Source organism: Symphalangus syndactylus, chromosome 11 (assembly GCF_028878055.3).
Source record: "Symphalangus syndactylus isolate Jambi chromosome 11, NHGRI_mSymSyn1-v2.1_pri, whole genome shotgun sequence".
Lineage (NCBI taxonomy): Eukaryota > Metazoa > Chordata > Mammalia > Primates > Hylobatidae > Symphalangus > Symphalangus syndactylus.
This window is the reverse complement of record NC_072433.2, coordinates 72,149,182-72,166,467: the sequence shown is the minus strand read 5'-3', so window position 1 is coordinate 72,166,467 and position 17,286 is coordinate 72,149,182. Positions and strand designations below refer to the sequence as shown.

The window sequence follows — 17,286 nt, the reverse complement described above, 5'->3', positions numbered from 1 at the left end:
TGAAGTCAGTGAAACAAAGTTAGCAACACCTTCCTCTTGTTTTTCCTTTGGCAAGCATTCCATGGAAGGAAAGATCCAGCATTCTTTCTACACAATTGACCCACAGAGCCTGGGTACCTTGAAGGCAACCATGCAACATTCAGAATTGTGGGAACATGTTGCCAAAAGTACAGAAGGCTTTGGCAGTGAAGAGCAACATTTTGCATATTTGTACTATGCCCATTGCAGTGACAGCTGCTGAGACAGATTTCAAAGTCTTTTACACCGCCAGTTACCCACGTATTTCTATCCTTGGCACCCCTTTCAAGAATAGAAAATACCAGCTGTTCTTTCTGGCTACCAAAGCAGTGCATAGAATTGCTCTCTCTTCCAAAATAAATAAATAAGAAATAAATAACAATGACAGAAAGTAAAATCTAAGCTGAGAGGGGAACAACGAACCAAAAAAGGTTTCTATTAGCACTTCTAACTAACACATCAATACTTTGGCTCACACTTTACCCAAAACATCTTGCTGCTCCTAATCTTTCCTGCAAATACAAACAAAATTTATATATATATATATAACTGCTAATGGCCTGGATGATGTGTTTGATGGCTTGGAGAGATTTCAGTATGTTCCTTAGTAGTGCCAAAATATGTCAGTGTCCCATGAATCTCAGCAGTCAATGCAAACCTTGTTGGTTTCATACAATAATTTTTAAAATATTATAACTATTATATCTTAATTAAAATCGAGTTAATGAAGAAAAAACTGCTTTTTCAAATAATTTGGACATGTGGAAAAGGTCTAGATAAAGTATCCTATGGGTATTTATTTTCTTATTCAATGTAAACATAGCACTGATCAAAATAGAGGATGGCATCATGTTTAGTTAAATCTTAAAATACTTGTCTATTAGTATTAACACTGCTATAGATATTTAATACCTTCCTGGCTCCCTTTATACAAATATCATTTTTCATACTTATAAATTTTTTATTTAAAATAAACTCATAAATACATTAGCATAACATTGAAAAAATCTATTTTACTCAACTCCTACAGTTTTTCAGTCAAAGAAGAAGAAAAAAAAAATGCTTAACTTCCCAATTAGATTACAAGTTGTTTTTTTTTTTTTTTTGAAGCGGAGTCTCACTCTGTCACCCAACCTGGAATGGCGTGATCTGCTGCAACCTCCACCTACCGGGTTCAAGCGATTTTCCTGCCTCAGCCTCCTGAGTAGCTGGGACTACAGGCGTGTACCACCACGCTGAAGTAATTTTTGTATTTTTAGTAGAGACGAGGTTTCACCATGTTGGCCAGGCTGATCTCGAACTCCTGACCTCAGGTGATCTGCCTGGCTCGGCCTCCCAAAGTTCTGGGATTACAGGCATGAGCCACTGTGCCTGGCCCGAGTTTTGTAATTCTGTGGGTAAAATTTCATAAAGGATATTGCAGTATTTCTTCAAATTAAGCTGACAAGTATTTTGAAGCTTTCCCACCAATGATTATGTAAGATTTTCATAGGATATCTATCTTTAAATGCTAAATGTCAATCTTAAATTGACAAAAGAAAAATGAGGATATAATTAATTGATGGTGGACGATTTTTAAAATTTCAGGTAATATTTTATTCCATACTTACTATATTAAAAGAATATGTAAAATATGGGGAATCAACCAAATGAATGAGTCAGTGGCCCTATAATATGAACATCCCTTTAAGAATGACCTGCTACTCATTAATATGTTTGAAATTTTATTCTAATTTATAATGCTTTCAGAAAAACTGGAGAATATATTGAAGCTCTTGTTGCATACTTGAGATTAAAAATAAATTGTACACTACAAAATCTACGTAATATCACAGTCATGACAAATGTTTGCTTTTCATTCCAGCCACTTTCTACTAAGTTATTTGTTGTTGTTTTTTTTATTGTTTTGTTTTGTTAGAAATTAACCAATTCTCTCATTTCAAGGGAGCCAAATTTTATTCACCCCATAGCCAGCCAATTTTTTCTTCTCTTTAAAACATTTATTAATCTCATACCTATGCCAATCTTTTTCCCTTCAGAATTGAAATTTTGCCTATTTTTCAATCTGGTTTTACAAAAGCTCCCTCATTATGTTTGCAAGGCAATAAAGGACTCTCCACCTAATTCCTTTTATTTCCATCAATGATTTTTACAGACATTCAAATGTTTCTCCTCTCCTTTCATCCCTCCTCTCTGTATGCTAATATTTCTAAAGCTTGCATTCTTTAAATTTGCAATCATGGAAACTTCAAAGTTGAATTAACTGGTTGAGTATGTTACATGTTGTAATATTACAAATTTGGAAGGAATATCCCCACATTGGGTACTATAACAAAGGCTAACTCTCAGATAGTGCTCTTATTAAATAGTGTACAAACCTGGCCCATAGGAACGGTCATGGTTTAGGACACTTGAGAACCTTACATTCAAAGAGGTACATGTGGCTTTCTTTAAACATCATTTGGGATGTGTTTATATTATCTGTCTCTCCTTAGCAACAGCATTTTGAAAATGAAATAATCAACGTGGGATTGACTTAAGTTTATTAAATCCATGTAGTTTTGAATTTTGATTTCTTTTTTCTGGCATGATAAATTAAGACCAGAAGTCCTATTTTGTTAATGATCCAAAATTTACATTTTGAAAATTGGAAGTAAGGTATTGTTTTGCTTTGTTTTGTTTTGGGTAAAAAAAAACAAAGATTTTTGCTTTTCACACTCCTCCTGCCTTTTGCTCCAGAGCTTCTTCGTTGGAGCGAACATTCAAGTGTCTTGGAGGAATGTGATTTTTCCTCTTCTAGAATTCACTTTGGGGGTGTGACATCAGGAAAACTCATCTTCAGTTTCTTGGTGGAGAATGTCCAAATAATTTTACTAAGCTTGTGTTTCTTTGACTTCAGGACATAATCGGGGATTTTTCATGATGTCTTTGCCTTTCCGATACTTTTGCATCTGTAGTTTCTTTACTAATTATTTTAGACCTAGTAACTAATAGTCACATTATGCACATTATATCTACAAATACGTACCACATGGCATCTTACATTTAAGGATATTGAAAATCAGAGAATCTAACAAATTTGCCCTGCAGCATAGAGCTAGCAATATAAAAACAAGCCTTTAAATTCACATTTAGCTGTTCCACAGAGCTATTTTTTTCTCCACCTTACTACTTTTGCCTTCTAGGTTATTATTATATTTTTAATTTAAAATTTGGTATGGCTAGGAGGTAACTGGTTTTAGGGATTAGTGACTAAAGGACACACTTCAGCCATATTGGTAATAATTAAGGTGATATAAGACATGCATTCATGCATTATTGTTTATTAAAAACAAATTATGTCTTTTGAAATGTTAGTTGGCCTTAGAGTTTGTGAAAAGTTAGCATTTTAGTAGCTGACTTAGAAAAATATGTTTCATCATAAAACACTGGAGGTAGAAATAAGTATATTGTGGTAAATCTTGGGTTAGTTTAGCTATAATTATCTCTTTGATTGTGGCAAAGCTGAAGTATAGCTTTAGTTCTATGTAAATTGAGGTTCTGCCTGAAAAAGGAATTTTACAGAAAAGTGTTTTTTCTTTTGTTGAGAAATATATATGACTAATGAACAGGATTTTTTTTTTTTTATCTAGCAAAGCTACAACTTGAGACCTATGTCTTTGCAAGCTTCTCTTATAACTCAAGACACTTAACCAAGAAATTTATATGTTTGTCTCAGAAGTCTCTTTCTCTTATGTATAGTTGCCTGGATATTATTTCCTGAGCTCTTATGCCAGTCTAGGGCCACTAATGTATATTTTTTAATAATGGACTTTTGGTGTTGTTTGACATATCACAGAATTACACTCAATCACAAGATTTTTCAGGCAAGAAACATTGCACTGTAGTGGTAAAATCAAATTAATGATAAATACTTAAGTAAAGTGGAAAATTTTGTGTCATTATGAAATCACTTAGTCCCCAACAATCCCCAGTGTCTCATTAGCAAGGGGATTCAACAGAAAAGATCTCTCTAGAAAAGAATTTTAATGCACATTTTAGGAGCAGAAGGGGTAGAGAAAGCCTGTCACTTAACAATTAAGTTTGTGTTAGTCTCCTTATGCAAAAGTTATTAGCTCACCAGTCTATGAAATCCTTTTAGGATGAAGCAAAATACCAGAAACGATAAATTTTATCATGGCAGATCAGCAGGTAGTAGACAAAGCAGGCAGAGTCTGCAACTAGAAGGGGGACAAATTATGGGTTCTGAGTCTCATTAGCCTTCCCTACTCATCACTAGCACTCATAGATCTGGTGTCTTCCCGGGGACTGGAATGCACATCACAATCAGTACAGAAATTTTTGTTACAATTGGTTTATCCAAGAAAATATAAAATGGTAGTCCAGAGCCAGAGTAAGGCATGCAAAGACAAAATCAACTATATTTCCAAGTTTGAATTATAAATAGAAATAGGAGACTATTTATTACCCTTGATATTATTCAACAAAAGCTTCTGAGGCATTCAATCCTCTGTGCAAAAAATATAGAAGGTTCTTTTCCTTAGGTTTATGCTTTATCAAAACTTGAGTTTTTGTCATAAATAATAAATCACACAATGAATTTAATATGAATCTATGAAAACATAGATTTACTTATCCTCTATCTAAATAAAAACACATTTGAAATTTAATGCATGGAAGATAAAGCTGAAATTTGAAATTTTTGGAATGGATTTCCATTTTTCATCCCTCTCTGTTAAATATATCTTATAAATAATTTATTTGTAGCTTTCTTTTAAAAATGTGACTTACCTTTCAAAAATCATGAGCTTTTGTTTGAAATATCATCACCACTGCACAGATTACTGAATCTCAGTTCATAAGCCATGATCATTCCATTTGTTCAAGGACGTAAGAAGAAGATAGCTTGATTTTGTAAAGCTAGACTGCTGAGTAGCAAAATAACTATGCTTTATCTCATGATTGTATCTAATGAACTCAGAAATTAGAGAATAAGCAAATCAGTCTATTTCTAAAGGACAGCCTCAAAAATATTCACCACCAGACACCCTTAGAACACCATGGGAAGTCGTTCCCAACTTTATATCCTTAGGAACAAGCTCCTGTTGATTGTTCCTTGCTATTTCCTATGAAGACATAATGAACTTGAAACCTGTTCATTAAGCTGTATATGTAGTTCATCTCAGAAGTTAATACAGTAAGATCGAAGGCAACCAGAGAATACAATGAAATCAGAGTTTCAAGACCCTTGGCTTACAATTGCACAATATAGCATAAAAAATCAAAGTGATTGTTATCTGTGTTTTGGGACACATATATATTTAATAGGAACACTTACTCCCTTTACACACCAACACATTCGCAACTGTTAGTCATCAGCTAGTCTTATTGAGCATTACCGTGTTTACCTACTGATTTATTAACTAGAGAAAAAAATGATACAGTTAAAATGATTCAAAAACATTTTAGATTACTCAATTAATTTCATTAAAATGTGAGTGAGATTGATTACAAATTACCTACTTGAAGTAACTAAACATCCAAAGAATAGACTAGGTAGAAACTAGAGTGAATTTTATATTTGCAGAAATAAAAGCATGCCAAAAAGTGATAAAGGTAATTGATGCCAGAATAAATGGTTACATCTTCCAGTATCAAGAATTTTTTAAGTAAACATTATATAAAAAGAGAATATTTTTAAATAGACAAATAAACTTGAATAGACGATGGAGAAAGTGGAAAAACTGTATGGGATTTAGAGAGAAAAACCTTAAAATAGCTTGTGCTTACAGGGAGCTGCTTCTGGCTATGTGTCCACACCAGGTAGGAAAAGTTTTCACTCTTTCTGTTATTAGGAATAGCTTGCAGGAAAATTTCTACAAGCACAAATTACTGTTCATACTATCGTACTATTTTTAATGTTTCTTGTTTTTTTTTTTTGGTCTTTGTTGGATTTTTTTTAAAAAATAATAAACTGATAATACCAAGAGGTTTTTTTGGTTTTTGTTTTCTTTTTTTACTTTGAGATGTATGGGTTTTTGCACATTTCCAAGCTCTTGAAGTGCAAAGTTAGGAAGCATGGATTTCTGGAGAGATAACAATATAACCATATGAGTTTAAGTGAATGAGTACTAGGTTTTCAGCAGCAGCAAGAGCAATTTATGGGTTCAAGATGCAGGGGCAGCAAAAAAGTAACCCCACCAGCTGTAAACTCAGTTTCTCATTTAAACAGATTGCCTGTACTGAGTTGGTCTTTACTCCTGCTACATACATTTATTCACACAATTTGAGAAAGAAAGGAGGTGTGTTTGTGGTCTTAACCCTGGTAATAATTTTCTCATCTTTTAGTTACTTATTTTTGAGATAGCAAAGGATTCTCACTCATTATATGAGGTATTTAGAGAAAAATGGAAAGTCAGTGTGGTGTCATAAGCAGCACACACTTGGTTGAAATAATAGCTACTGGCACTCTCTAGCTGTGTGAGCTTGGGCAAGTTATTTAATCTTTCTGAGATTAACCTATATGTGTATAATAAATAATATAATCTATACGTGTGTAATAAAAATCTATATTTAATCTCATCTATATGTGTGTATAACCAACTTACAGGTTACTAAGTATGAAATTAGATAGTATATGAAAAAATGCTTAGCTCGAGTTATGACACAGGAGTTTAGGGGGTTAAGGAGTGGCCGCTGTCATTAATAATACTTATATTTTTAAGTACATGGATTATTGTCATATCCATTACATCATATTAATAACTGTGATGGTTAATTTTTAGCATCCACTTGACTGGGTTAAGGGATAGTCAGCTAGCTGGTAAACCATAATTTCTGGGTATGTCTACGAGGGTGTTTCCAGAAGAGATTAGCATCTACCCTCACCAGCGTGGGCAAGCACCATATAATTGGTTGAGGGAAGGAATAGAACAGGTAGAGGAAAGAAGAATCTCTCACTTTCCTGGAGCTGAGATCTCTGTATTCTGCTGCCCCTATACATCAGGACTCGAGGTTCTTAAACCCTGGACTCTGGAACATGCACCAGCAGCCCCTCAGGTTTTCAGGTCTTTGGCTTCTCATTGAGAGTTACACCACCGTCTCCATTGACACACACATATATATGTGTGTGTGTGTGTGTGTGTATATATATATATATATATATCTCCTATTGATTCTGTTTCCCTGGAAAACACCCTAACACAATAACTTTGTCTACAACTCCATTTTAGAACATGACTGTAACTCATTTTTCCTCAATATGGATTATTTAATGAAAAGCAAGATAATATTATAGTATTCAAGGAGGCAGGATAATATATTAAAAGTAGCAATGTAGTAGGGCTTAAGAACACCAATTGTACTTATTCAAACTGAAACTGCCAATGCAATCTTTTAGTTTAGCTTGTAAATTTAATTAATAGGCTTTTTTTAGTTTAAAGTTTACAGAAAAATGAGCAGAAAATACAGGGTTCCCATAAAACATTATCTTCCCTCAGTTTTCTCCATTATTAACATCTTAAATTAGAGTGGTAGATTTTTTTTTATAATTCATGAGCCAACATTGACACATCATTAACTAAAGTTTATGGTTTACATTAGAGTTCACTCTTTGTGTTATACATTCTATGGGTTTTGAGAAATTTGTAAAGAAATATATGCACCATTACAGTGTAATACAGCATATATTCATTCACTTCTCAAAAATTGCCTATGTTCCACCTTTTCAGCCCTTTCTCCTTCTCCACAAACTCCTGGCAACTGCTGTTGTTTTTTACTGTCTCCGAAGTTTTGCCATTTTCATTGCTGAATAATATTTTACTCTATACATTTACCACAGTTTATTCATTCATTCACTTACTAAACAACTTTTGGTTGCCTCCAAGTTTTGGCAATAAAGGTAATGTAAACAATTGCGTGCAGGTTTCTACATAGACAAAGGTTTTCAACTCATCTGGATAAATATCAAGGATTGTAATTTCTAGATCATATCACATGAGTATGAATAGTTTTGTAAGAAATTGAAATACTTACTTCCAAAATGCCTGGACCATTTTGCATTCCCACAAGCAACAAATGAAAGTTCTTGTTGGTACCTGTCCCAGCTAGTGTTTAGTGTTTTCAGTGTTTTGAATTTTGGTCATTCTAACAGGTGTGTTGTAGTATCTCATTGCTGTTATAATTTACAACTTCATAATGACATATGATGTTGAGCATCTTGTTATATGCTTATTTGTCAAATGCATACCCTTTTTCCCATGCAGACTTGAGGAAGCCAATGACCTCCTCTGGATCATGAAATAGTAGAGCAAGTAAAGTAGGTCCTATATCACAGAAGTGTGATGCCGAGACACTCATGAAGGTAATAATGGATGTCTAAAGCTATGTTTCAAGATGAAAGGGAAATTGTAAATGTTTACATGATTGAGATTGTTAAACTGAGAAGGGGGAAAATTGATTATGATTTATAATTGCAATTTATTTGTTAGATCAACTCTTTCAAAACATGGGGCCTGATATTCTTTTTTGTTTTTTTGTTTGTTTGTTTTTGAGACAGAGTCTTGCTCTGTCACCCAGGCTGGAGTGCAGTGGTGCCATTTCAGCTCACTGCAACTTCTGCCTCCCAGGTTCAAGTAATCCTCCTGACTCAGCCTCCTGAATAGCTGGAATTACAGGTGCCCGCCACCATGCCCAGCTAATTTTTGTATTTTTAGTGGAGACGGGGTTTCACCATGTTGGTCAGGCTGGTCTCAAACTCCTGACCTCAAGTAATCTGCCTGCCTTGGCCTCACAAACTGCTCAAATTACAGGCATGAGCCACTGTGCCCAGCCCTAATGTTCTTTTTTTTTTTTTCTAAGACAGAGTTTAGCTCTTGGCACGATCTCGGCTCACCGCATCCTCCACCTCCCGGGTTTAAGCAGTTCTCTGACTCACCCTCCGGAGTAGCTGGGATTACAGGCACCCACCACCACACCCGGCTATTTTTTTTTTTTTTTTTTTTTTGTATTTTTAGTGGAGACGGGGTTTCACCATATTCGCCAGGCTGGTCTCGATCTCCTGACCTCGTAATCCACCCGCCTCAGCCTCCCAAAGTGTTGGGATTACAGGAGTGAGCTACCAAGCCCAGCCCCTGATGGTCTTTATATTATAACTTGCTGTCTCTCTGATGTTATGAGCAAACTTCTCTTGCTCATTTGCATAATTGAATGCTTCAACTCTGATTTATCCCTCTATTTTTTTCATAAATAGCCATATTAGAATCTTATATTCTATTATTTCTTCTCATAGTCTCAAAATTCATGGCCACTGGGTATTTATATTATGATGATACAGTTTGCCTTTCTGTATTACAAGATGGAAGATAAACATTTTCACTTCCTATAGTAAAAATAGCCTACACTGAGACAGCTGATGATGCTCCCACATTCTGGGGAAAATATTTCACTGACATACTGTCATCTGGATTATTGCAAATGACACTGAGGCAATTGGTCTGGTAAGTTTTCAGACACATTTCTGACAAAGCCAATCATGTGAATATGTCAAATCCATTCTACAACTGTTTAACTTAGATCCCAACCCTAAAATATATCTCTACCACTAGGATTTCAGAGCATGCACAAACACAGTGTATGAAGATTCTGAATAAAGATTCCTGAACCTATTAAGAAAGACACCTCACAATAATGTGCCTTTACTCACAGATGAACCTTTTGAACTTACCTTACCACCTTCTGCCAACTATTAGAAAAATTGCTCTTTAGTATATTTATTACCCAACTCACTTTTTCTGTTTCAGTTTCATTTCCACTTCTGTTTCAGAGTATTGATGTTTGGTCCATTTCAGGAATGTTTTCTGGATTCTATATCCTGTTTTACCATCACTGAGGTTATATCAGCTCCCAGTATATTCTTAACGCAGGGCAATGTAGAGATGGAAGTTGCTGACATGATAAAAGTGTGTTCATTGTGGTAAACAGTACTTTTAGGAGTCTGGAAAAGGAACATATAACAACTGATATATACTTGCATCTATAACATAAGTCAATTAAAGATACATGATACAGCTGCATAAGTGGAGAAAATTAAACTTGACAGAATTAAGTTTGGAGTACAGGAAATCAAAGAACTGAACAATAAAACAAGAGGCCTGCAAAACTGTTGAAATAAATAAACTTAAGGACCTATTTTTTTTTAAGTGAGATGATGAAATTTTAATTCACAAGCCACAAATCAAGGAAATCATTAGACTCACTTAAATTCCAAAGTGGATATAAGGTAGGTTTCCCTTATAGTTATGTGTCTATATATATGCTGTAACCTAACTTTAGCTACATATCTTTAGAAAATATGCTTTTTGGGTTTTTATATTTAGGGTGTATTTTTTTCCTTAAAATAGAATAACTCTTTTTTTTCTCTGAAAGCCCTCCCTGAATTTCCTCTACTTAATTCATATTTTTTATTCTTCCATAGTAGCATATTCTGACATCTATTAGAATATTTCTCAGAGTATACCCAATGGTGTGGGTCTTTCTCCCTTATTTGGCTATAAACTCCTCAAGAGCCAGTCCATGTCCCATTTAAATTGACTTCCAATCTCTCCTCTACCACGTAGTGCAAGCTCTGGCATAAAACATTCCTCCAATAATTTATTTCCTTTAACTCCATAAGGGGGGACCATTGTGAACCTTTACCTTCCAGAGAGAAGGCCTATAAAAATGTATATTATAATTAGCTGTCATCTATAAACACGAAGAGTGACAAATGAGTAGTTAGAGTCTGAAGTTCGTGGCACTATATCTTTTACTTCTTGTCCTTGGCCTCCACAAAAATCCCACGTGTTATGTAATATACAGTGGAACCATTTAAAAAACATCCATGGTATAATTTCCAACCACAATCTTCAACTTGAGGCAACGTGCCCAGGGCCTGGTTTGAATTAACAGTGAGTCAACTCAGTACTTACAACCAAAGAACACATTTTAAGGTTCTTAGCAGAAAGAGTTCTTAGAAATTTTAATTCCTTACTAAGGGGAAAAGGGAAAAAATAATTTAAATAGTCTTAGAAGTTGAGATGAATAAAGTATTCATTATCCTTCTCATTCTCTAAACAAGGTATCAGTGAGTGCCATATCCTGTTTTGGAAAAGCTAAATTCTTCTAGTGACTTAGCATAAGGGAATGAAGACAGTTTAAATAACATGTCTTGTTTAAAAAACAACGTTGTTAATTTGATACTTTTTAAAACTAGTATTCACTAATATGTCAGGTGGGACTTCTTGTAAGAAAGTTCAAGTAGATGCTGGTAAATAAGTTACAGGAATCCAAGTAAAAATCACTATAGAAAGTTTCCAACCTTTCTCCTTGCAACTTCCAAAGGAGATTTAGATAATCTTCCAAAGGAGATTCAGATAATCTGATCAATCAATCAGTTATGGACATGCCCCAAGTTTTACCGGAAATAGATATTTTGCAAACATGTTCTATATTTTTCTTTATTCTCAAAGCTCATATTATCTGAAGTGCTGTATACTAAATACAGATGATAACCTAAAACAATGCTTTTGATCACTGAACTATTTTTTGTTTGGCATTATACCCTGTGTATTCTCTAGAACATAATCAGACATATTAACAATGAAATACTTCCTTATCTTTTTCTATATATCATCTGAGTTAAAATATATCAATTCTTAGAGCTTCGTTAATGAATTCGGGTCTTACAAATGGCTTCTAATTCCTGCAAAGCAGTTAATGAGAGAAATGACAACAATCCCTTGGACCAATAGTTAGACGAGATGAAAATATTTACAACTACAGTTTGTCTACTTAAGAAACTGCATATCTATCAGAAGAATCAAGTGCTGACTGACATTCTCTGTGTGCAAACTGACTCCAGAGAAGGGCTAAAACAATCACTCTCCTCCCAGCCTCCTAGGTATGTTAAAAGGACCAGTAAAAAAGGAGGAAGAGAAGAAAGGTACAAAACAATTAAGATGCTTTGCCACCTAAACCACAGCTTCTTTTGCGATTGAGACTTTTGTTTTTATTTTATTAGTATATCTTTTGGAGGGCAGCAGGAATACCTGATGCTTACTGGAATCATATGACTATCCAAACATGACATAAAACAGAAGAAAGAACTGTAGGCTGATTCATTAGAGCAATATCAAATGACTGCCCTAGTCATCTATTACTGGACAACAAACTATCCCCAAATTCAGTGGCTTAAAACAATGGTAACCACTTATTTTATTTTTCTCATGAAATCTGCAAGTAAATATGTCTCAGTGGGGAAGGCTGGTCTGTGTTCCATTCAGCATTAATTGGCATTGCTTAACTGAAAACTGAAGAATCTACTTTCAAGATGATTCATTAACATGGTTGGCGAGTTTTTGCAAGTTGTGGCTGTGAACCTATCTTGGACTGAGTGATGAAGTTCTTGCTTCTTCTTATGTGAGCCTCTCTATGTGTCCTGGACTTCTTAATAACCTGGTGTCTGAGATTAAAGATCAAGCATCCTAAGAGAGAGTCAGCAGAAGCTCTATCACTTTCTATGTCCCGGACTCAGAAGTCTCAGTAGTCACTTCCGTCCTACTTCATTAATTGAGGCAATACAAAGGGTCTTTCAGTTTCAAGAAGCAAAAAGAGGGGCAATAGAATTTACCTTTTCATGAAGGAATAATAAAGTTCTGGAAGAACACGTGGGGTGGGAAATATTGTTAAAGCCAGTTCTGAAAAATGAAATCTTTCACAGAACCACTAGGAGTGATATAAGAAATTTGTTACAGGGATTAGAATTAAAGTAATTACGAGAGCCAGTGAAGAAGTCAATGTAAAGTCTGAGTCCCTAGTTTAGTGGTGGGCCTGAAGTCTGGAAAGGAAGACGGAATATTGGAATTTTGAGAAGGAATTAGAACTCACCTCAGTTTCTCTCCGGAGTTTGCATCAGTCTCTCACTGCCTCCAGTCCTCCACATTTGACGATGCAGGTGAAATGCAGAAGAGGTGACACAATTGGCCAGAGGCCTGTACACAAATTGGCCCAGGACTTGGCAATACTGAAAAAGGAGGCATACTCAGTGCGAATTGCAGGAGTTAATGACCCCGCTGTTACCTTTCTGCAACAAACTACGCCAGCGAATCCCTTGCAACCTGCCCGAACTGCACTGACCTAAGTGTAAACATGGCGGCTGCTTCACTTCAGCATGTCTCTCACAACATTTTTCTTGTGGCAAGCAGAGCACTAACCCAAAACCATCCAGGGAAGAGAAGTGTGATTACAGCTTAGGTATATAAACACTATATATATGGCTGATATTGTAGATTAAAATATGGCCAACTTTCATGAATGTGTTATGTGCATTTGAAAGTAGGCTGTATTATCTATTTTTAGGATTAGTTATATATTTTAGGATTAGTTATATTTTTTAAGATTAATTATATTGTATAAATTATATATATAACATCATTATGTTTTTAGACCTTCTACAAGCTTACTAATGTTTGCTGAGCTTGCTTAATCTTGGATTAAGAAAGTTTATCCTGTCATTAGTGTGTTTCTCTTTCTGTTGCATAGTTTATGTTTCCTGTTTTAAGAAAATTAACGGTTATTGAGTGTTTAAGTATTAATACATCAATGTTCATTGTGAGTGTAGCCTTTAGGACTATAACATGTCCTTTTTTGTTTCTTTTCTTTTTTTTTTTTTTTTTTTTTGAGACGGAGTCTCGCTCTGTCCCCCAGGCTGGAGTGCAGTGGCGCGATCTCGGCTCACTGCAAGCTCCACCTCCCGGGTTCACGCCGTTCTCCCGCCTCAGCCTCCTGAGTAGCTGGGACTACAGTCGCCCGCCACCACGCCCGGCTAATTTTTTAGTTGAGACGGGGTTTCACTGTGTTAGCCAGGATGGTCTCCATCTCCTGACCTCGTGATCCGCCTGCCTGGGCCTCCCAAAGTGCTAGGATTACAGGCGTGAGCCACTGCGCCCGGCCTTTTGTTTCTTTTAATACTTTTGATACGGACAGGAGTCAGAGAAATACTGGGGAGAAGAGGGCAGTCCCCAATGAGGGTCATATTCTCAAGCTGGAAATACAGCCCAAAATGAGAACATGCATTCCTGTTTTCCAGCCAAAATGCTTTTTTTTTTTTTTTTTTTCCCAAAACCACCCTGGCCTGCCCTGCTCCCCATCCTGTACCCATAAAAACCCAAGGCCTCACTGGTGGGGTGGCAGAACAGCAGAGAAGGAGAGAAGAGAAGAAGCAGCCAGACATTGGAGAGAAGCAGCTTGATTTCAGAGGGATGGCTTAATGGTAGGACCTTGAAGAAGAGTTCAGCCAGGATGGCCAAACTGCAGGGGAAGACTACCTTCCCGGAACTCCATCCCATTTCCAGCTCCTCATTCAGCTGAGAGCGACTTCCACTGCTCAGTAAAATCCTCCATATTCACCACCCTTTGATTCATTTGCACAACCTGATTCTTCCTGGAAGCAGACAAGGACCCAGGTGTGGGTGCAAGAGGCTGTCACACTGACACTCCACTGAGTTCTTTAACTCTTTAGACATCCACGGATGGCAAAGCTGAAAGAGCACACTGTAACAAATGCCCTCTGGGGCTCTGGAGTTCACAGGCCACCCTTAGATGCTACCACAGGACCGCATATAGTTCTGTTCCTGCCGGTTGCCCAGAAGCACTTGTACTGGCCTGTGCACCGGCTCACTTGTGTGCTCCCCCTCCTGCAAGGGGTTGAGAGCTGCGAGCTGAATAAACCAGCTAGCTCCTTCTCAAGTCTCACAAAGGGCTCAAAGGAACTATCACATTTCACTTTTTACCTGATTTCTGTTTTAATCAGATATTAATATTGTGACCTCTTCTCTCTTTGCTTGAATTTCTCTTGTATATTTATCTTTTTAATTTTTAACCATCTGTATGTATTTAAGTGAGCCTTGTACAAATAGCAGAAGGTTGAATTAGTTTTGTTAGTCAATCATCATTCCACAGATATTTTTATTTTACTGAGTTAATCAAATTTACATCATTATATCTGATCAGTTATGTCGTATTATTTTGTCTCTCTGCTTCAGAGGAATGAATATATTTTGTCTTTTAGGGAGTGTTTCATTTTTCCAAAATTTTAATTTTAGACTAAAAAATTAATATAATAATTTGACACTCTCTCATCCCTATTTTTTTATGGTTTCCTATTGCGAGCTAGTATGTATAAGTGAGCATATAACCTCTTCTTTCCAAAATACTCTGTCACCCCAGGATCTGAGTTGAAGTAAGGCTATTGCCTTTACTATCCCAGTTAATACTCATACACAGTCCTGCTTCTTCCCACACTTTTAACAACTTTAGCATATACACATTGGCAGAGCATAGAGCACTGCATTACTAAGTTATCCATTTAACTCCAGTAAATAGGTAAAAATACATTTAAAGCTTATCATTTCTTTCTGATGTCAATGTCTTCATTTTATGTTTGCCTTAAGTTTGTAGATTTTTCAGTAAGTGATTATGAGAATATCTTTGCACATTCAAGTCAGTTTATTGGAAGCCTATGTATTTAAAATTCATTTTGACTAGATATAAAAATTTATGGCTCATATTTTTTCATTAAATATCTTACATACGTTATTTCAATTTCTTCTAGTATAAAGTGTTCCTGTGAAAAATATAAAGACGATCTGAACTTCTTTTCTTTATAAATGACTTGCTCTTTATGCCTGAATTCTCAAAAGATTTTTTCCTTTTTCTTTACAATTTCGTAGTTTGACAAGTTTGACAGTATAATGTCTTGCCTTTCTCAGTTGATTTTAGCAATGTCCTTTGAGTATGTAGCATGAAGTTATCTTTTATGTTAAGAAATTTTTCTTCACGTATGCTTATTTTTTGTTTTGTTTCATAGGAATTGTTTCTTTTTTGTTCTTCAGGAGGTCTTTCCATCCTGAAGAAAAAAAAGGAGTTATATATGTGTATATACCTCTTCTGTATGATATTTTATTCTAAATTTTTATCTTTTTTATTTGTAAAATTTTCACACTTTCAATCTTAGATTTTTTCTAATATCACTCATTTTTACCATGATGTTCCTTTCTATTTCATTTCCATTTCTGAAATGACTTTTTATTTTATTTTCTGAGTGTATCTTCTTTCATCAAATCTTCTTTATCTCAAATCATTTTATTTCTGAATTGATTTGTGTTGTTCTTTCATAGCATCTCTCATTTTAAAATTAGTTTTTGATAATTTGGGATACCAGGTGACTGTATTCATCTGTTCTGTGAGCAAGTCACTCTAATGCACTTTATTGCTCATTAGGATGTTACTCTGCTTCTTATGCTTTTTTAAATCATAAATTGAGGATAAAATTTGACTAAAACTTTTTTGTTGTTTTTTATTCTGTGAAATTATTTTTTCTATGCTTTAGGGTGTTTGAGTGGCTAGGAAACTTTAGTTTTTTTGGAAGTAATGTGAATTTTTTTTTTTTTAATCTCTATAGATCACTCTTCTGTTGTTTTGGCAAATTGATCAATAATGTTTATATAATTTCCTTAGTCTGATTTTCTACTTTTGTCTGAATCTTCTCTTTCCCTATTTCCTTTTGTTATGCATTTTAAATTCAACTCCCAGCAGTTTCTCCTTAGCATGGGGCTTTGTCTTGTTAATTTCACTAAGCCACAGGATTCCACTGCTCCATCCCTGTTAAACTTTGTCACATCACTGCCCTTTGCATTTCCTGTGAATTGCTGGGAATGAATTCACTTGTTCTTCTACTCAGATCTGCCCCCAAATCTTTTCAGGGTGTATCTGTGGAACATTTCTCCAAGCTATCAGAATTTCTGTTTCTTTCTTCAACTTCCTCCCATCGAGAGGCCAATAATTTATAGGTCATGTAAACGTTGGCATTTTTGCCAACTTGCTGGTATATGAAATCCACAGGGATGCCTTATTACCTATTTTTTCTGTGAATATTGTTCGTGTCATTGGCTTAGACTTACTAGTTGTTTTGCCTGCCTTTATACAGAGATTAGATAGATTCAATTATGTTCCTGTCACCATCATCTTTCAAAAATCCACACCTTTAAAATGGATATTTCAACAGATGACTGGATAAAGAAAATGTGGTATATATACACACAAAAGGAATACTATTCAGCCATGAAAACAAAGGAAATTCTGTAATATGTGATAACATGGATGAATCTAAAGGACACACTGTTAAGTGAAATAAGATAGGCACAGAAAAACAAATACTGTATGTTCTCAATC

General features: G+C 35.3%; 1 long non-coding RNA gene across 3 annotated transcripts in view; it reads right to left on the bottom strand.

Moving 5' to 3' along the window:
- The window catches only part of LOC134731832 (uncharacterized), a 105,405-nt gene that overhangs the window by 50,810 nt on the left and 37,309 nt on the right, over positions 1–17,286 (bottom strand). For all 3 annotated transcript variants that reach the window (XR_010114447.1, XR_010114448.1, XR_010114446.1), the window contains 2 exons: positions 12,943–13,078; positions 9,805–10,012 (listed from right to left, as the gene is read on the bottom strand). This is a non-coding gene — a long non-coding RNA (uncharacterized lncRNA). The remainder of the gene's footprint in view (positions 1–9,804; positions 10,013–12,942; positions 13,079–17,286) is intronic.